General features: G+C 42.5%; 1 protein-coding gene and 1 long non-coding RNA gene across 2 annotated transcripts in view; one reads left to right on the top strand and one right to left on the bottom strand.

Annotated features, from left to right (window-relative positions):
• NPSR1 (neuropeptide S receptor 1) overlaps positions 1–21,615 on the bottom strand; it is a gene marked incomplete at both ends in the record, with an annotated part of 117,469 nt that overhangs the window by 83,092 nt on the left and 12,762 nt on the right. The gene's annotated exons all lie outside the window — the stretch shown is intronic.
• LOC308622464 lies at positions 1,972–20,556 on the top strand. Its single transcript, XR_014016640.1, has 4 exons — positions 1,972–2,022; positions 3,911–3,990; positions 6,744–6,884; positions 20,449–20,556. It is a non-coding gene; the product is annotated as an uncharacterized lncRNA (long non-coding RNA).

Here is a 21,615-nt window from a genome sequence, read left to right as displayed (position 1 = left end):
TGCCAGCATGTATGCTCTCCTGCTCTTCTCAGGTCAGGGTTAATGTAGGAAGACAGCATTTTTGTGACAATGCTCAACTTTTCCAAGGTACCAGCTAAAGTGCCCAGAGGAGCGTGATGTTTGCCATCATTTTATACATTGGTAAATGCCATGCATGGGCTCATTTCCTCTGTGCTGGATAGATGACCATGCCTTTGTTATAATCATCTCACGCTTCAAGTAACAAGTCTCTCCATTAATAGAATTTAGAGCACAACCTTCATCTGAAGTACGTTCTCTGCTGAATGGGCACTGAAGCATGTCTTACCTGTTTGTAAGCTGAGACCCGAACAGCTCAATCCCGAGCACAATTTATACCATGTCCTGGCACCTCAACTCTGGGGGCCACCACATCATCACTCCTTCTCCAGGTTTTCTATGCTTCCTTCTTTGAGTTTAACCAATACTATTTCCCTCATTCTGACTGTGGCTTCACTCAGCTTTCTTCTCTTGGAGGCACATCCTAGGATTGCTTCCACTAACACCTCTCCAAGCTGAACAACAAGCTTTCCCACCCCTGTGCTGCCCCCACCAATAGCTCTCCCATGAGAGGGCTCCAGCATCAGGACACCCCTAGGGCTACAAAATGAGCCCACCAGGTCTCCAGAGTAACAGCGTAGATGAGGTTTATGCTGCCTGCAGTAGCAGACGACCTCCAAATGCAGAGTGAGTCAGGCTGCTTTGCTCTAAAGACCCTGATGTGTCAACACAGCCTCCATACTCATTACTGCAAGTGGAGAGACAGACAGGGTAATCTTTTTTTTTTTTTTAAAACAGCTTTGTTGGAGTATAATTGCTTTACAATGGTGTGTTAGTTTCTGCTTTATAACAAAGTGAATCAGCTATACATATACATATATCCCCATATCTCCTCCCTCTTGCATCTCCCTCCCTCCCACCCTCCCTATCCCACCCCTCTAGGTGGTCACAAATCACGGAACTGATCTCCCTGTGCTATGTGGCTGCTTCCCACTAGCTATCTATTTTACATTTGGTAGTGTATATATGTCCATGCCACTCTCTCACTTCGTCCCAGCTTACCCTTACCCTTCCCCCTCCCATGTCCTCAAGTCCATTCTGTATGTCTGTGTCTTTATTCCTGTCCTGCCCCTAGGTTCTTCAGAGCCATTTTTTTTCTTTTTATTTTAGATTCCATATATATGTGTTAGCATACGATATTTGTTTGTCTCTTTCTGACTTACTTCACTTTGTATGACAGACTCTAGGTCCATCCACCTCACTACAAATAACTCAATTTCGTTTCTTTTTATGGCTGAGTAATATTCCATTGTATATATGTGCCACATCTTCTTTATCCATTCATGTGTTGATGGACACTTAGGTTGCTTCCATGTCCTGGCTATTGTAAATAGAGCTGCAATGAACATTGTGGTACATGACTCTTTTTGAATTATGGTTTTCTCAGGGTGTATGCTCAGTAGTGGGATTGCTGGGTCGTATGGTAGTTCTAATTTTAGTTTTTTAAGGAATCTCCATACTGTTCTCCATAGTAGCTGTATCAATTTACATTCCCACCAACAGTGCAAGAGGGTTCCCTTTTCTCCACACCCTCTCCAGCATTTATTGTTTGTAGATTTTTTGATGATGGCCATTCCAGACAGGGTAATCTTTTTTTTTTTTTTTTTTTCTTGTGGTACGCGGGCCTCTCACTGTTGTGGCCTCCCCCGTTACGGAGCACAGGCTCCGGACGCGCAGGCTCAGCGGCCATGGCTCACGGGCCCAGCCGCTCCGCGGCATGTGGGATCCTCCCGGACCGGGGCACAAACCCGTGTCCCCTGCATCGGCAGGCGGACTCTCAACCACTGCACCACCAGGGAAGCCCCAGACAGGGTAATCTTAAAGGGACTTTTTCATGGCTTCAGCCTGGAGGTGACACAATCACTTCTGCTCACATTTCATTGGCTTGAACGAATTATATGACCCCATCCGGAAGGGAAGAAATATTTCTACCAAGCATTTAAGGTAAGGTCACACAGAATATTCTGTACGGCTGACTGACAATTCCTTGGTAGAGGCTCCAATGATATGATTTTCTGAAGCATTTCTAAATGTTTCATTGCATGAGCTACTTTATAATCCACTTGTGCTGGATTGGCTGTCAAAAAGGAGATTTCCTTGGGAGAAGGACTTCCTGAATTCACATTCCCATGTGCTTATTCCAACAGGAATGCTGGCTTGGGATAGCATTGCCTTTCCATGCTTGAGCTTCTTGATTTATTAAATTAGGTATTCTTTCTTTGCTGCCTTTCAAGCAGTCCTAACTGTGAGGCAGTCATAGATCTCCACTCTATTCTGAAGCATCAGCAGGGCAGAAAGGAACCTGCCACAACCTTGACAGGAACCTGCCACAACCTTGACCTATGCTCCTCTCATGCTCTTCCCCACATAGGCTGTCCTCAGTTACTCTTCTTCCAGACAGAGGAAACACAGTAGGACTTGTCATTTGTGCTAATCTGAGCACACATCTCCACTGTGAATTGTGCTACCCTGGGGCTTCTGTTCAGAGATCAATGCTGGGCTGACATGGGAGGTTTGTGATCCTAGTAAAATTTCTTATAAACGTGCATGTGGTTTTATGTCCTTCAAAATAATGGCACATCTTCATTCATTTGACTCCTGGTCTCTGTGGCACTCCTTGATGGATAGTTAAAGTCACTTGATAGCCCATCTACCCATCTAGCCCCGACCCCAGCTCTGCTTTACTCCTGAGGCTAATCAGGAACTGGGTCTGGGTCTTCGGTGGGGAACAACCCTGCAGACCCCCACTTAGTCAACCTTGGGGCTCACAACCCAGCTAAATGACACCTACCTTCTAGCTGACTTCATCTTCCAGGGGACCTATCACCTTTGGGAATTCTGAGGCAGTCCTGCAGGTGCTCTAATGAGAAGAGGTCCTTTTATGGGAGGAGTTTTATGATCGTTTCTGAAGGGCGCCATTGGATTGTCTTATTCTGAATCCATGTTTCTATTTGGCTCTTACACGGGAATTTCCACAACCGCAGCCGAGGACTGACACATTGCCTAATTCCAGTAGCGTGGTCACTAGTCTCTAAAAATCCACTCCCAGCCCGCCTCCCACAGCAAGAACCATGTTTCCTGTTCTTCACACCCTTGTGTGGTCTCATCTTGAATCCTGGCTGGTGTGTGGCTCGTGCCTGGTCAATGAAATCTGGCAGAAGTGACACATCATGACTTCTAAGCCTGGTCCATAGGTATCCTTTCAGCTTCTACCCTGTGCTCTTGGAACCCAGCTGCCACCCTCCAAGGAAGCTCTGGAGACACCCATGTGAAGAGGAGCTGAGGAAGCTGTCTTACAGTCCTTGCTAAGCTCCCGTGGTCAGTCAGCGTCACCATGCCAGCCACGCCATTCATGCTATTCCTAGACAAGTCCCAGACATCATGGAGTCCACGTCATGGACCTTGCTGTGTCCTGCTTGATTTCCTGACCCTCAGAAACATGAGGGGCAGTAAACTGATATTTTAAGCCACTATCTTTTGGGATTATTTGTCACATAGCAATCAATGACCAGAACAGGGGACCCTTGTTTATGTGAAAGATGTCCTCCAGAGGTGTCCAGTGGACTTGGTGCCTGGTGTGTGGTACGCAGTGGGTTTGAGATCCTATTTCCTGAGGCTCTCATATCTGGAGGGACCTGAAACAAGGCCTAGGACAAATGGTTGGCTTCCCAGCCAGTGGGGAGATTTTCCATTTCTCAGTCACAGATGATGCAGTTTCCCCAATTCCAGGCTTCATTCAGGCAGTCCAGTTCTGTGCTCGAGTCCTGAAGCCTTGACCGTCTCAGAGATGGCACCTAATATATCACATCTTGATTCCCACTATATTCTGCAGGGCTTCAGCTCCCATAGCCTTCCAGCCTAAGGATTTGCTCTTTATTTCTGGCACGTGAGATTTCACCTTCTGCCTTTAAGGTAAGTTATTAATTTTTTAAAATATATGTTTTTTCTTCTAGAAGTTTTAATTTGGGGTGGGGCTGAAGGTGGGCTGCAAAGGAGGAGTTCCAGAGGCTGATCCATCTGATATTTTAACCTCATTACCTTATCTTCTTTCTAGAATACTTTTGAGTATTTGCCCCCTACATCACAGACTGTGCTAGCAAAACCATGAATGTGCTAACTCTTTTAAAAGATGCAAATTCTTTCAGAAAAATGAAACTATGTCATTGGTTTCTAGATGATTAAATTCATAGTTGTAGTCTATTGTTCCAGGATGGCTCTGACAATTGAAATTCTATTAGCTGTGGGGACCAGCAATGGCAGTTACAGATCAGGGAGGCACCATCTCTGCCCAGTCTGGTCTTCTTTTTAACAAAGAGCTGTGTCCTTAAGATCATGACTGCTCATAACCCATATCCACTGTAGACAACAGCTAATGGAGCCAGGCTGCTCACATGGATCTCCTAGATACTGTAGAGGGTTTTTTCCCCATTTATATTTTAATAAAACTAGCAGATGGGAATTCATCTGTAACATTCAGCAAGAGAATTAATATACTGAAATGTGGCCCTTTGACAGTTGCTCAAATGAGTATAAGGCTATCAGGACAAGTGAATGGAGGAAAAAGTAATTATAGAAGGAAGGAAACTGGAAACAGAACTGAGATGATTATGTAAGTCCTTTGAGAAATGAATAAAGGACCCTCTCAGAAGTAATTAAGTCTCTCTCTTATATCCACATGCTGCATTCTGGCTTATACACTTAAACACGTCTCCAGTTCCACTGCATCTCTGCTGAAAGACATTAGTGATGAACCAGTGCCCACATTTATTATACTCCAACTCCTAGAGTTGGTCTTGGGTCTCAGATGCTTCTGCAATCTGGCCTCAATCTACCCCTAGAATAGTGATTCTTAACCTTGGGTGCATTTTTGAATCACTGGGGACATTTGTAAATTGTGGGTGCCTTCTCACATACACAAAAGTAGACCAAATATTATAACTCACATGCATGCTAATTATATCATTGTCTATATACTATCATACCCACCAGCAGACTTCAATGATAGAGTTGAATTTTGAAAAGGTCATTTTGGCTACAGTGTGAAAAAAGACATCATAAAACAACAACAGAAGAAAGTACAGCTGGGAATGTAAGTGAAAAAGTAGATTGGAGAAGTGGGAGAGCTTCACATGGATATCTGCAGCATTAGACAATTAATTAAATTAATATTACTTAAATATATACAAAATGTTAGAACTCTGATGGGTTCTGAGTGTAAGGGGAAAGAGAATGTATGAAAACAATACGAAACAAAACATCCACCTTGACATCAGGTGGTTCACAGTATAGTGAGAGAGACAATATAAACAAGCAGCTGTAACTGAAGTGGCATAAAGAACTACGAATAAATTATAATGGGGGACTAGAGATCAGATCATGTGGCGATGTTTGTGGAATAATCAATAATAATACTGATGCGTGGGTCCCACCCCAGTGGCGCTGATTTAATTGGTCAGGATTACCAGGCATCAGTACTTTTGCAAAGTCTCCATTGACTGGAATGTTCAGTCAGTGCCAAGGAGTGTGTTGTATGGTCTTATCCATGCTTCCGGGCTGCTGTGGGGAAATGGAAGGGACACTCCTCCAAGAAGCCTGGGCTCAAGTCTCAGATTTCCCAACAATGACAGCAGAGGACAAGAGCTAACATTTCTTGAGCAGGATCTGTGCTGAGCATTTCATGGACATTTTCTTAGTGTTTCTCAACCCTGGCTGCATAGTAAAATAATCTGAGAACTTTGAAAAACTACTAACGTCTTGGTTTGGCCCCAGATCAATTAAATCAAATCTTTGTTATGAGTCTGGATATATATATATATTGTAACTGCTCTTGCAGTTGATTATCTGCAGGATGTTGAGAACCACCAGCTTTGGAGTCCACTAGCTGATTATATTTTTATAAACCTACTCACACCTTTATGGAGTCCCTGTTCCCTAGCCAAGCAAGCCTGTTTGCCATATCCTGAAAACATCACTAAGAAGACCCACAGGCCAAGGAGAGCTTCTCAATTATCCAATATTAGGTCAGGTAAAAAGGTTTTTCTCTTATTGGCTAAAGGACTTCTTTTCAAGCTTCTGATTAGTCTGTGAGGCTCCAGTATAGGAAGTACAAAGAGCACATTAGTCACTAATAGTGGAATCTAGAAATAGGTAATTTACATTTCCTCCCTCTGTTTTCTCTTCTCTACCTGAAGGGAGGCCATTGTATATTTAGCTTAAGGATCTTGGGAAGAGGGCCAAAATAACTGGGGATAGTCCTTCCCATACAAACGTACTGAACTTTTCAAGTTTGATCAGAAAGTAGCCTTTCTATGTATTCCAAGTAGGAAAGGTTTCAGATACAGGGAATGAGACTTAAGAGGGCTTAGGGAAGCTTTGGCTTGAGTTCATAAAATCAGAAAGCACCTGAGTGGCTACAAAGCACCTGCAGATGACCTTAGTTTGCCCGTGGCACCAAAGCAGGTGGTTTACAGGAGCTCACCAGGAGCCTGCAAGCTTCAAGAATCTTTGGAAGCACAAGGAGATCAGGTAACTTCCAAGAACTTGCTTAGAAGTTGCTGCTGATAATCGCATGTTTGCCATCTGCTCGTGTTCTGGCAGAACTGCCACTGGAGAAAGTGGTTTCTCCTTCTCAGCTATCTTCCAAATCCCATGTCTGTACCCCTCAGTGGCAGAATGTGACCTGGAAGTAAATGGGAAAAACAATTCTGGGAAATGCAGCCTTCTCCCCTGTGATGCAAAGCAAAACCTGGAGAGAGGCAGTGATGACATGGAATTAACAACAGACAATCTGGCAAAATGAACTCAAGGTAAGTCAAGACAAGCTTATTTGGGGGAAGACTTAGAGGGGGAAAAAAAGAAGAGGTGAGAAAAAATGTAAATGGGAAAAAGAAAGAAATCTCAAGAAAAAATTTCTCTTGAAAGCAGAGTATGTAGCCAGCAGGAAGGTGCCTCTGTGTACTTGTCCCCACGAGGCTCACAGAGTGAATTTCCTGTGGTGATTTGAAATCTATGGTTTAGTTCTCAGCACGGCAGATTCAGAAATTAGGTTTTCAATCTGTAGCCACCTCCCCCAAACCTCACAGTTTCCTGAAAATCTATATGAGAGACAAGTAGTCATCAGAAGGTGTTTTCATGATCGTATAATCAGAGAAAGAATTGGTGGCTGGTCTTGGAGACCCCTTCAAACTGTCCTAGACCAGTGTGTGTTTAATATCTGCACCCACACGAGACTTCTGTTCCTCAGGGCTTGGCACACTGTCTGTTTTGCTCACCACTCAATCCCTGGCACTTAGCATAAGCCTGGTGCATGGTAGATGCTCCATGAGCTTTGATTAATTGAATGGATACATAATCATCGTGAGGTCTGATGACATATCCTTGATTCAAAGGACAGAACACTACACTAGTGACCTGATTTAGTACTTCTCTCTCTTGGTCGGTAGTAGATACTTAGTTCCATAGTTTCTCTCCTTTTATTAAAAAATTCCATATTGTCAGTCTTTTTGAATCTATAGATCTATATGGATATATATGATATGTGATATATAGACATATAGGTATAATATATATATGTATATATATGATATAATGTATCTGCATGTATTATAAACTGTATCTCTGTATATTATATATATTTCTCTCTATATTATATATACAGTTACAGAAAGTTATAGATATATATTACATAATGTATATATCTAATGTATATACATGTGTTATTACATATTATATTATCATATTACTATCTAGAGGATTGCATATTACTGAATAATCTATAGCAAAGTAACTATTTCAGTGGCTCTAGAAGACTCTGCCTTTTCCCATCACGGATCGGTTTAATAAGTTTAACTATTAAATGGAAACCTCCTTTCCCTTTCTTTTACGTCCGGGGCTTGGAGCTTTGTGAATGTCCATCAGGATTTCCTACATGCAGATGCCAAGAAGCTCTACTAAAGGCATACCCCGCACTTGTGCTCTTCCAGCACTACCTGGCCAGGCGTCATCCAGAGGGCTCCATGTTCCCTTCTATAGCCTGTTTTCTCTGTACTGACTCTCTAGGTGGATTAGACCAAGCTCCTCAATGTCCCATTGATTGATTGATTGATTGATGATTGATGGAGGAAGATCAAAACTTCAACACTGGATTGTTAAGCTAGGGCTGACTAATAATTTGCTGAGCAACAGGTGTGGTAAAGATTGTTCTTCCTCGCTTCCCTGGCTTTGCTTATGCTGTGCCCTTCATATGCAATACTGTGAGTTCCTCCTGCCACCCACTGTTTAATTCAGCTTAATTCTCTCTACTTTTCTGGGAGTGGTTCATGGTGTTCCAAGGAGCCTTCCCAAACAACTCTGTCCTACTTTGTTCTCTTTTATTCTAATCTACTCTGTACATTTGGCTATACTAGTCATTTTAGTGCTAATTATATTCCATTATATTTTTCCTAAATTCCTTCAACTTTGTGGGTGATAATACATTCTTGAGATAAAGGAACATGTCACATATTGGGGAATGTGTGTGTGTGTGTGTGTGTGTGTGTGTATTCCCCCATAGTGCTTAGCAGAATGTTAGGACCTGTAAATATTTTATATTCATTTTTCATTTACTCATTTGTTCATTCATTCTCTCAACAAATATTTATTGAATGACTACTATGTGTCCAGGTCCTTTTCTAAGTTGTTATAGAACAAAAGTCCCTACCCTATATTTTAGGGAGTGTAGGCAAACAATAAACAATAAGCTCAATGCATAAGTAAATTATAGCATAGTAGAATGTAACAATTGCTATGCAAAAAAAAAAGGAAAAATAGAACAGTGTGAAGGAAGTCTCAGGAATTCTGGGATCTAGGGCTGGTGGGTTGTATTAATTAGAAACCCACAAGCAACTGATATTTGAGCAAAGATTTGAGGAATACGAGAAAGTGAGCCATGCAGACATCTGGGGAAAGAGCTCTCTAAGCTGAAGATACAGCATGTGCAAAGATTCTGAGGTAAGATTGTGCCTGGCATGTTGGAAGAACAGCAAGGGGTCCTTTGGGCTGGAGCAGAGTGAATGAGGGAGATAGCAGTAGAAGATATCAGAGAGGTAATGGAAAAGCCAGATCATGTAACCTTAAAAGGTCTTTGTAAAGCTTTTTGGATTTTACTCATGGTAAACTGGGGAGTCATAGGAGGGATGTGAGCAGTGGCATCACCTGATCTGATTTTTATTTCAAAAGGACCTTTCAGATTGCCAAGTCGAGAGTATTCCAGAGACCTAAAGAGAAGAAAACCTTCTCTTTAAAGGGTCAGATAGTAAATATTTTAGGCTTTGTGGGCCATATGATCTCTGTCAAATCTGTTCATTTCTGTGCCATTTTAGCACATAAATAGCCATGGACAATATGCAGACAAATGGGCCTATTTGTGTTTTAATAAAACTTTATTTACAAAAACAGGCAGTTGACAGAGTTTGACTTATGGACTGTAGTTTGCCACCCTTGGCATAGACTATAAAGAGGCAACTATAGAAACAGGAAGACCTATCAGGAGGCTATTGAAGTAATCCATGCAAGAGATGTTGAAAGCTCAGAACTGAGTGGAAGCCATAGAGATGGCAAGAAGTGGTTGAATATTTTTTAAGGCAGATGATTTCCTGATGAATTGCATGTGTGGTGTGAGAGAAAGAGAGGAGTCTAGGATGACTTCTTGTTTGTTCTAAGCAACGATAAAGATGTGCTGGCAGCAATTGAGGTGTGGAAAGCTGTGCATGAAAAAGGGCATTTTTAGACGTGTCAGGTAAGCGGTTGGCAACACAAGTCAGAACATCGTGAATTGGATTAGCCTAAAAAGTATGCTACAAGGACACGTTTTAAACTCAAGTGTTGATTGCTCGAATTTTGAGACAATGACCCAATTGTACAAAAAGCTGGGGAATTCAGAAGCATGCAATGATATTACCATGGAGGAAGAAGCTGGTCATAGATCATGTCCAGCCTTTGTTTGTATAACAGTGATCACACTGTTACTGCCCAAGAAACAGTAAGCCAAAGAAAACTGAGTTAAAAGTAACTGAGAGTTGTAAAACTTCCATTAATTATTAAAATTAGAAACAGGCAATAATTCTTAATGTTAAAATTTTTGGCAGAGTTCATCTAGAATTGAGCCAATAATTGCTGAGCCAAGGACAGAGTTGCACAGGACAGAATTGTGGTGCCTGTGTGTATACTAAGTTGCTCTACTCTGAGGATCCTCAAGGTGTGACCACAAGGACCCCTTGAACAGGTGCTGGTGGCTCTCAAACCCCCTTAGGGGAAAAGGACCACCTGCAACTCCAGGTTGCTCATTCTTGCGTCCTCACGCTGCAGAGGGGCTATGGGGCAGGGCAAAAGGCACTCGAAAACTTTTGCCAGGCCACTTACCCTCTCTGAGCCTTGTTATTCTCATCTGGAAAATGGGAATATTTATCTCACAAGGCTGGTATAAAGTTGAAAGTGATGATATTTGTAAACATCCTGAAGGTTTGTGCTCACCAATCACCCTTCTATCTGAATATCAGGGAGACAAACACAATTGCAGTTCATTTGATCTGTGTAAGTTCCCGAGTTGAATCGAATAAGCTAACTTTATAACTTCATAAATTTTACTTTTCTCAGGCAGAGTTTTAATGTTTTTAATCTTCAGAGATATTTGGAAGGCTCCCAGCTCTTGGGTAGAGATATATTCTGCCCTTCTCTGGATTCCAGGCATTAACTGCCAAGCTGCCCCAGTCCTGAAGCCCTGAGAAAAATCTACCCCCGACCCCTCCCCTGAATAGAAGCTCCTGAGGATTAAGCACTCTGTCTTTTCCCCCCTACCATTTGTAATGAGGTTATCTCTCCAACATCTACTTCTTTTAGTAAGAGCCCAATTTTTAGTTCAAATATCTCATCCCAGCCAGTGTGCTCTGGGGAAAGCTGAATCCCTAGGAGTGGGACATTTGACTTCAACCTGAGCTCATCAGTAATTGCATATCTTGTTCACACTGATTAGTTCACATATGAGCATATAGCTCAAGTTAGATTGGTGAGGGGCATGTACGTGTTTGCTAAGCACTGCCGGGAAGGGTGGCTTCCTACATTTCTAAGAAAATTTCTAAAAGTCACAGTCTTTCTCTGTGCATGTGGACCAGAGTTCCCCAGGAGTCATTAGTAAGCATCCGTTGTGGGTTCACTTGTGTCCCCCTACCCCCCGACAAAATGTATTTGTTGAAGTCCTAATTCCCAGTACTTCAGAATGTGAAAGTATTTGGAGATAGGGCCTTTACAAAGGTAATTAAGGAAAACGGGAGAAGCACTGGTTTGAGAAAAGCATGGGTCGCAAGTACACATTGGGACCCTGCCATTAATGGAGGGGAAAAGCGGGGAGACGCCAGCAGATTCCATCCTGTAAGCTGGTAGGAAGCCTGAAGGCTTGATGGGATTCCAGTGTGATAGGAGGCAAGGACATGCTTCAGGACCCCGGAGGAAGATGGCGGAAGAGTAAGACGCGGAGATCACCTTCCTCCCCACAGATACATCAGAAATTCATCTACACGTGGAACAACTCCTACAGAACACCTACTGAACGCTGACAGAAGACCTCAGACCCCCCAAAAGGCAAGAAGCTCCCCACATACCTGGGTAGGGCAAAAGAAAAAAAGAATAAACAGAGACAATAGGATAGGGACGGGACCTGCACCAGTGGGAGGGAGCCGTGAAGGGGGGAAGGTTTCTACACACTACAAGCCCCTTCGCGGGCGGAGACTGCAGGTGGCGGAGGGGGAAAGCTTCGGAGTAGCGGAGGAGAGCACAGCAACAGGGGTGCGGAGGGCAAAGCGGAGAGATTCTGGCACAGAGGACCGGTGCCCTCAGGCACACACCAGCCCGAGAGGCTTGTCTGCTCGGCCGCCGTGGCGGGCGGGGCTGGGAGCTGAGGCTCGGGTATCGGCTTTCAGTCGGAGCGCAGGGAGAGGACTGGGGCTGGCGGCAGGAAGAGAGCCTGAAGGAGTTAGTGCACCACGGCTAGCCCGGAGGGAGTCCGGGGAAAGGGTCTGGAGCTGCTGAAGAGGCAAGAGACTTTTTTCCCTTTTGTTTCCTGGTGCGCGAGGAGAGGGCATTAAGAGGGCTGCTTGGGGAAGCGCCGGTGACAGGCACGAGCCGCGGGTAAGGCACGGACCTCGGAGACGGGCGTGGGCCGCCGCCGCCGCCGCCGCCCGCCCGCCGCGGCCCGCCGCCGCCGCCGCCGCCGCCGCCGCCGCGGGGCCTGTGTGCGAGCGCGGGTCACTGTCCGCCCCGCCTTCCGGGGGGCCTGTGCACCCCGCCACTGCTGGGGTCCCCGAGACCCGGGGACGGCTTTCCCGGGAAAGCGCACGGAGCGCCACGGGCTGCTGCAACGTCACGCCGGCCTCTGCCGCCTCAGGCCCGCCCCACACTGCGCGCCCCTCCCTCCCCTCTGCCTGAGTGAGCCAGAGCCCCCGAATCAGCGGCTCCTTTAAACCCGTCCTGTCTGAGCGAAGAACGGACGCCCTCCGGCGACCTACGCGCAGAGGCGGGGCCAGGTCCAAGGCTGAGACCCGGGAGCTGTGAGAGCAGAGGCAGGGAAATCTCTCTGTGCAGCCTCGGAGGCAGCGGATTAAAGCTCCACGGTCCATTTGATGTGCCCTGCGTCTGTGGAGTGCATGAATGGACAGCGAATCATCCCAAATTGAGGAAGTGGACTTTGAGGACAAGATTTAAGACTTTCCCCCCTTTTCCTCTTTTTACAACGAATTATTCCAAATTAAGGAGGTGGACTTAGAGAGCAAGATTTCAGACTTCTCGCCCTTTTCCTCTTTTTACAACGAATTATCCCAAATTGAGGAGGTGGACTTGGAGAGCAAGATTTTTGATTTTTCCCCCTGCTCTCTTTTTGTGAATGTGTATGTGTAATCTTCTGTGTAAGATTCTCTCTGTATAGCTTTGCTTCCACCATATGTCTCAGGGTTCTATCGGTCCGTTTTTTTTTTTTTTTTTTTTTCAATAATTACTTTCTAATTTTAATAACGCTACTATATTTCATACTTTATTCTATTTTACTTTACCTGCTCTTTCTTTTTTTCCTACTCTCCCTTCCTCCCTCCCTCCCTCCGCTCCTCCTTTCCTTCTTTCTTTTTCTTTCCTCCCTCCCACCCTTCTTCTTTCCACTTTCTTTTTCTTTCCTTCCTCCCTCCCTCCTGTCTTTCTTCCTTTCCTTTCTCCCTCCCTCCCTCCTTTCTTTCCTTCTTTCTTTCCATCCTTCCTCCCTCCCTCCCTCCCTCCTTTCTTTCTTCCTTCCTTTCTTCCTTCCTTTCTTCCCTTCTTCCTTTCTTTCCCTCTCTCTTTCTTTCTTCTACTAATTCTTTCTTTCTACTTTTTCTCCCTGTTACTCTGAGCCGGGTGGATGAAAGGCTCTTGGTGCTGCAGCCAGGAGCCAGTGCTGTGCCTCTGAAGTGGGAGAGCCAACTTCAGGACACGGGTCCACAACAGACCTCCCAGCTCCACATAATATCAAGCAGCAAAAATCTCCCAGAGATCTCCATCCCAACACCAGCACCCAGCTTCAGTCAACGACCAGCAAGCTACAGTGCAGGTCACCCTATGCCAAGCAACTAGCAAGGCAGGAACACAACCCCACCCATTAGCAGAGAGGCTACCTAAAAACATAATAAGGCCATAGGCACCCCAAAACACACCACCAGACGTGGACCTGTCCACCAGAAAGACAAGATCGAGCCTCAACCACCAGAGCACAGGAATTAGTCCCCCCCACCAGGAAGCCTACACAACCTACTGAAACAACCTTAGCCACTGGGGTCAGACACCAAAAACAACGGGAACTACGAATCTGCAGCCGGCAAAAAGGAGACCCCAAACACAGTAACATAAGCAAAATGAGAAGGCAGAAAAACACACAGCAGGTGAAGGAGCAAGATAAACACCTACCAGACCTAACAAATGAAGAGGTAATAGGCAGTCTACCTGAAAAAGAATTCAGAATAATGATAGTAAAGCTGATCCAAGATTCTATTTCCATGATCCATAATCTTGGAAATAGAATAGACAACATGCAAGAAACAGTTAACAAGGACCTAGAAGAACTAAAGATGAATCAAGCATCGATTAAAAACACAATAAATGAAATGAAAAATACTCTAGATGGGATCAATAGCAGAATAACTGAGGCAGAAGAACGGATAAGTGAGGTGGAAGATAAAATAGTGGAAATAACTGATGCAGAGCAAAATAAAGAAAAAAGAATGAAAAGAACAGAGGAGAGTCTCAGAGATCTCTGGGACAACATTAAACGCACCAACATTCGAATTATAGGGGTTCCAGAAGAAGAAGAGAAAAAGAAAGGGACTGAGAAAATATTTGAAGAGATTATAGTTGAAAACTTCCCTAATTTGGGAAAGGAAATAGTTAATCAAGTCCAGGAGGCACAGAGAGTCCCATACAGAATAAATCCAAGGAGAAATACACCAAGACACATATTAATCAAACTGTCAAAAATTAAACACAAAGAAATCATATTAAAAGCAGCAAGGCAAAAACAACAAATAACACACAAGGGAATCCCCATAAGGTTAACAGCTGATCTCTCAGCAGAAACCCTACAAGCCAGAAGGGAGTGGCAGGACATAATTAAAGTGATGAAGGAGAGAAACCTGCAACCTAGATTACTCTACCCAGCAAGGATCTCATTCAGATTTGATGGAGAAATTAAAACCTTTACAGACAAGCAAAAGCTGAGAGAGTTCAGCACCACCAAACCAGCTTTACAACAAATGCTAAAGGAACTTCTCTAGGCAAGAAACACAACAGAAGGAATATACCTACAATAACGAACCCAAAGCAATTAAGGAAATGGGAATAGGAACATACATATCAATAATTACCTTAAATGTAAATGGACTAAATGCTCCCACCAAAAGACACAGAGTGGCTGAATGGATACAAAAACAAGACCCATATATATGCTGTCTACAAGAGACCCACTTCAGACCTAGAGACACATACAGATTGAAAGTAAAGGGATGGAAAAAGATATTCCATGCAAATGGAAATCAAAAGAAAGCTGGAGTAGCAATTCTTATATCAGACAAAATAGACTTTAAAATAAAGACTATTAGAAGAGACAAGGAAGGACACTACATAACGATAAAGGGATCGATCCAAGAAGAAGATATAACAATTGTAAATATTTATGCACCCAACATAGGAGCACCTCAATACATAAGGCAAATACTAACAGCCATAAAAGGGGAAATCGACAGTAACACACTCATAGTAGGGGACTTTAACACCCCACTTTCACCAATGGACAGATCATCCAAAATGAAAATAAATAAGGAAACACAAGCTTTAAATGATACATTAAACGAGATGGACTTAGTTGATATTTATAGGACATTCCATCCAAAAACAACAGAATACACATTTTTCTCAAGTGCTCATGGAACATTCTCCAGGATAGATCATATCTTGGGTCACAAATCAAGCCTCGGTAATTTTAAGAAAATTGAAATTGTATCAAGTATCTTCTCCGACCACAATGCTATGAGACTAGACATCAATTACAGGAAAAGATGTGTAAAAAATACAAACACATGGAGGCTAAACAATACACTACTCAATAACGAAGTGATCACTGAAGAAATCAAAGAGGAAATTAAAAAATACCTAGAAACAAATGACAATGGAGACACGACGACCCAAAACCTATGGGACGCAGCAAAAGCAGTTCTAAGGGGGAAGTTTATAGCAATACAATCCCACCTTAAGAAACAGAAAGCATTTCGAGTAAACAACCTGACCCTGCACCTAAAGCAATTAGAGAAAGAAGAACAAAAATACCCCAAAGCTAGCAGAAGGAAAGAAATCATAAAGATCAGATCAGAAATAAATGAAAAAGAAATGAAGGAAACGATAGCAAAGATCAACCAAACTAAAAGCTGGTTCTTTGAGAAGATAAACAAAATTGACAAACCATTAGCCAGACTCATCAAGAAAAAAAGGGAGAAGACTCAAATCAATAGAATTAGAAATGAAAAAGGAGAAGTAACAACTGACACTGCAGAAATACAAAAGATTATGAGAGATTACTATAAGCAACTCTATTCCAATAAAATGGACAACCTGGAAGAAATGGACACATTCTTAGAAATGCACAACCTGCCAAGACTGACTCAGGAAGAAATAGAAAATATGAATAGACCAATCACAAGCACTGAAATTGAAACTGTGATTAAAAATCTTCCATCAAACAAAAGCCCAGGACCAGATGGCTTCACAGGTGAATTCTATCAAACATTTAGAGAAGAGCTAACACCTATCCTTCTCAAACTCTTCCAAAATATAGCAGAGGGAGGAACACTCCCAAACTCATTCTACGAGGCCGACATCACCTTGATACCAAAACCAGGCAAGGATGTCACAAAGAAAGAAAACTACAGGCCAATATCACTGATGAACATAGATGCAAAAATCCTCAACAAAATACTAGCAAACAGAATCCAACAGCACATTAAAAGGATCATACACCATGATCAAGTGGGGTTTATCCCAGGAATGCAAGGATTCTTCAATATACGCAAATCAATCAATGTAATACACCATATTAACAAGTTGAAGGAGAAAAACCATATGATCATCTCAATAGATGCAGAGAAAGCTTTCGACAAAATTCAACACCCATTTATGATAAAAACCCTGCAGAAAGTAGGTATAGAGGGATCTTTCCTCAACATAATAAAGGCCATATATGACAAACCCACAGCCAACATTGTCCTCAATGGTGAAAAACTGAAACCATTTCCACTAAGATCAGGAACAAGACAAGGCTGCCCACTCTCACCACTCTTATTCAACATAGTTTTGGAAGTTTTAGCCACAGCAATCAGAGAAGAAAAGGAAATAAAAGGAATCCAAATTGGAAAAGAAGAAGTAAAGCTGTCACTGTTTGCAGATGACATGATACTATACATAGAGAATCCTAAAGATGCTACCGAAAAACTACTAGAGCTAATCAATGAATTTGGTAAAGTAGCAGGATATAAAATTAATGTACAGAAATCTCTGGCATTCCTATACACTAATGATGAAAAATCTGAAAATGAAATCAAGAAAACACTCCCATTTACCATCGCAACAAAAAGAATAAAATATCTAGGAATAAACCTACCTAAGGAGACAAAAGACCTGTATGCAGAAAACTATAAGACACTGATGAAAGAAATTAAAGATGATACAAATAGATGGAGAGATATACCATGCTCCTGGATTGGAAGAATCAATATTGTGAAAATGACTCTACTACCGAAAGCAATCTACAGATTCAATGCAATCCCTATCAAACTACCAATGGCATTTTTCACAGAACTAGAACAAAAAATTTCAAAATTTGTTTGGAAAAACAAAAGGCCCCGAATAGCTAAAGCAATCTTGAGAACGAAAAACGGAGCTGGAGGAATCAGGCTCCCTGACTTCAGACTATACTACAAAGCTACAGTAATTAAGACAGTCTGGTACTGGCATAAAAACAGAAAGATAGATCAGTGGATCAGGATAGAAAGCCCAGAGATAAACCCACGCACATATGGCCAACTTATCTTTGATAAAGGAGGCAGGAATGTACAGTGGAGAAAGGACAGCCTCTTCAATAAGTGGTGCTGGGAAAACTGGACAGGGACATGTAAAAGTTTGAGATTAGATCATTCCCTAGCACCATACACAAAAATAAGCTCAAAATGGATTAAAGACTTAAATGTAAGGCCAGAAACTATCAAACTCTTAGAGGAAAACATAGGTAGAACACTCTATGACATAAATCACAGCAAGATCCTTTTGGACCCACCTCCTAGAGAAATGGAAATAAAAACAAAGATAAACAAATGGGACCTAATGAAACTTCAAAGCTTTTGCACAGCAAAGGAAACCATAAAGAAGACCAAAAGACAACCCTCAGAATGGGAGAAAATATTTGCAAATGAAGCAACTGACAAAGGATTAATCTCCAAAATTTATAAACAGCTCATGCAGCTCAATAGCAAAAAAACAGACAACCCAATCCAAAAATGGGCAGAAGACTTAAACAGGCATTTCTCCAAAGAAGATATACAGACTGCCAACAAACACATGAAAGAATGCTCAACATCATTAATCATTAGAGAAATGCAAATCAAAACTACAATGAGATATCATCTCACACCAGTCAGAATGGCCATCATCAAGGAATCTAGAAACAATAAATGCTGGAGAGGGTGTGGAGAAAAGGGAACACTCTTGCACTGCTGGTGGGAATGTGAATTGGTACAGCCACTATGGAGAACGGTATGGAGGTTCCTTAAAAAACTACAAATAGAACTACCATATGACCCAGCAATCCCACTACTGGGCATATACCCTGAGAAAACCATAATTCAAAAAGAGACATGTACCAAAATGTTCATTGCAGCTCTATTCACAATAGCCCGGAGCTGGAAACAACCTAAGTGTCCATCATCGGATGAATGGATAAAGAAGATGTGGCACATATATACAATGGAATATTACTCAGCCATAAAAAGAAACGAAACTGAGCTATTTGTAATGAGGTGGATAGACCTAGAGTCTGTCATACAGAGTGAAGTTAGTCAGAAAGAGAAAGACAAATACCGTATGCTAACACATATATACGGAATTTAAAAAAAAATGTCATGAAGAACCTAGGGGCAAAACGAGAATAAAGACACAGACCTACTTGAGAATGGACTTGAGGATATGGGGAGGGGGAAGGGTAAGCTGTGACAAAGCGAAAGAGAGGCATGGACATATATACACTACCAAACGTAAGGTAGATAGATAGTGGGAAGCAGCCGCAGAGCACAGGGAGATCAGCTCGGTGCTTTGTGACCGCCTGGAGGGGTGGGATGGGGAGGGTGGGAGGGAGGGAGATGCATGAGGGAAGGGATGTGGGAACAGATGTATATGTATGACTGATTCACTTTGTTATAAAGCAGAAACTAATTTAAAAAAAAAAAAGAAATCTAGAAACAATAAATGCTGGAGAGGGTGTGGAGAAAAGGGAACACTCTTGCACTGCTGGTGGGAATGTGAATTGGTACAGCCACTATGGAGAACGGTATGGAGGTTCCTTAAAAAACTACAAATAGAACTACCATATGACCCAGCAATCCCACTACTGGGCATATACCCTGAGAAAACCATAATTCCAAAAGAGACATGTACCAAAATGTTCATTGCAGCTCTATTCACAATAGCCCGGAGCTGGAAACAACCTAAGTGTCCATCATCGGATGAATGGATAAAGAAGATGTGGCACATATATACAATGGAATATTACTCAGCCATAAAAAGAAACGAAACTGAGCTATTTGTAATGAGGTGGATAGACCTAGAGTCTGTCATACAGAGTGAAGTTAGTCAGAAAGAGAAAGACAAATACCGTATGCTAACACATATATACGGAATTTAAAAAAAAAAATGTCATGAAGAACCTAGGGGCAAAACGGGAATGAAGACGCAGACCTACTTGAGAATGGACTTGAGGATATGGGGAGGGGGAAGGGTGGGCTGTGACAAGGCGAAAGAGAGGCATGGACGTGTATACACTACCAAACGTAAGGTAGATAGATAGTGGGAAGCAGCCGCAGAGCACAGGGAGATCAGCTCGGTGCTTTGTGACCGCCTGGAGGGGTGGGATGGGGAGGGTGGGAGGGAGGGAGATGCATGAGGGAAGGGATGTGGGAACAGATGTATATGTATGACTGATTCACTTTGTTATAAAGCAGAAACTAATTAAAAAAATAAATAAATAAACTTAAAAAAAAAAAAAAAAAAAAAAAAAAGGTAATTAAGGTAAAATGAGGTCATATGGGTTGGACTTAATCCACCTGACTAATGTCCTTATAAGAAGAGGAGACTAGGACACAGACATTCACACACTCGAAGAAAGACCATGTGAAGTGTAAAAATTGATAAACAGAAACCTCAATTAAAATAGAGTCAGGAAGCCAGAAGGGGGAGCTCTCCTGTCCTATGAAGACAGCAGAGCCCAACAGGAAGAAGAAAGACTTTCTCTTCTTTCCTGGCAAGAGCTCAGCCAATGAGAAAACGTCAGCACAACTCAGCCAATGAAAAGCCATTATCGTTTGAACTCTCAAGTCCTCCAGTAGACCCTTTGTTTCCTATAGCCCTCCCAGCTTCCCTTTCCCCTCTTTAAAAGAGTTCTCCTCTCCTTCCTGTGAGAGGACTTGCACATGGCTTGCCATCCTTGCACACCCTGAATGGCAATTCTTTACTGATCCTGAATAAACCCTTTTTTTTCTGGAGAAATAATTGGCAGTCTATTTGTTATAGGTCAACAGAAGACAAAAGAAGAAGATGGCCACCACTTCAAGGAGAGAGGCCTCAGAAGAAACCAAACTTGCCAACATCGTCATCCTGGACCTCTAGCCTCCAGATCTGTGAGAAAAAATTTCTGTTGTTTAAGCCACCCAGTCTGTGGTAATTGTTATGGCAGCCCTAGCAAATGAATACAGCATCCTACAACCAGGATGAGGGACAAGGCTGAGGGTGATGCCTTCTACCATGTCAGAGACAGGGTCCTTGGTGGCATTCCTGAATCGCTAAGCAAATCAAGCCCAAAGCTTATTCTGTCCCTGAACTTTGCATGACAAAAGCAAAATTGTCTCCTTTTTTGCTTTATAGTTTCAACTGTAACTAATAACCAAGTACACCACTGTGTCCTTAGCACCTAGAACCAAGCCTCATCGTAGTAAGTGCTTAATAGTATTTGTTAAATGACTAGAGGAAGGAATGAAAGAATAAGCCACAAAAGGAATTGTAGTGTGTTGATCTGGGAAGCCCAGCGAGGTAGCAAGCAGCAGAGGAGTGGGTCAATCTTATTATTATTACTATTATTACTACATTCCATTGGACACGTTCTATGTGGACCAGGAGACAGATATTACCATTTTTAAGCAACAGAGCTAATTCATAAGGGTGACCTGTACTCATTATAACAAAAGTTGTTTAATTGGCAGACATCTGAAAATGTAAAAATTCCCCTCAATTTCTACAACTGGAAATTTCTAATTAGAAGCACAGGACTACTACAGCCAGATCACTTCTGGCCTCTTAAGATCATCCAGATAACTCCTTCATTTTAGAGATGAGAAAACGAACACTTAGTGAGGTTAAGTGCCCTTTCCAGATCACACAGTGTGATAATGGTGGAGCAAACGGAGGGAACAAAAAAGAAACCCAATTTCTCTAAAGAAGAAAAAGTTTTCCTGGGATAAGAGTTCCTTCTTTTTAGTTAAATTATTTCCATAGTGATAGGACAATACCTTCTTTTCCTGCTCAAGAGAAACTGATTTTCTTTACAAACATAGACCATCTCTTCTCAGAGTGGGAAACAATGATGGTATTGTATAGCCACTGTATGAGTAATCTAAATGAAAAGCATGCACATTTATTCAGATGTTAGCCAATCAAGCAACTTTTAGTGGAATGAGTGAGTCA

This window comes from Mesoplodon bidens, assembly GCF_964165515.1.
Source record: "Mesoplodon bidens genome assembly, chromosome: 9".
NCBI classification, from domain to species: Eukaryota; Metazoa; Chordata; class Mammalia; order Artiodactyla; family Ziphiidae; genus Mesoplodon; species Mesoplodon bidens.
Note: the sequence above shows the minus strand (reverse complement) of the source record. Positions and strands in the feature narration are given on the sequence as shown.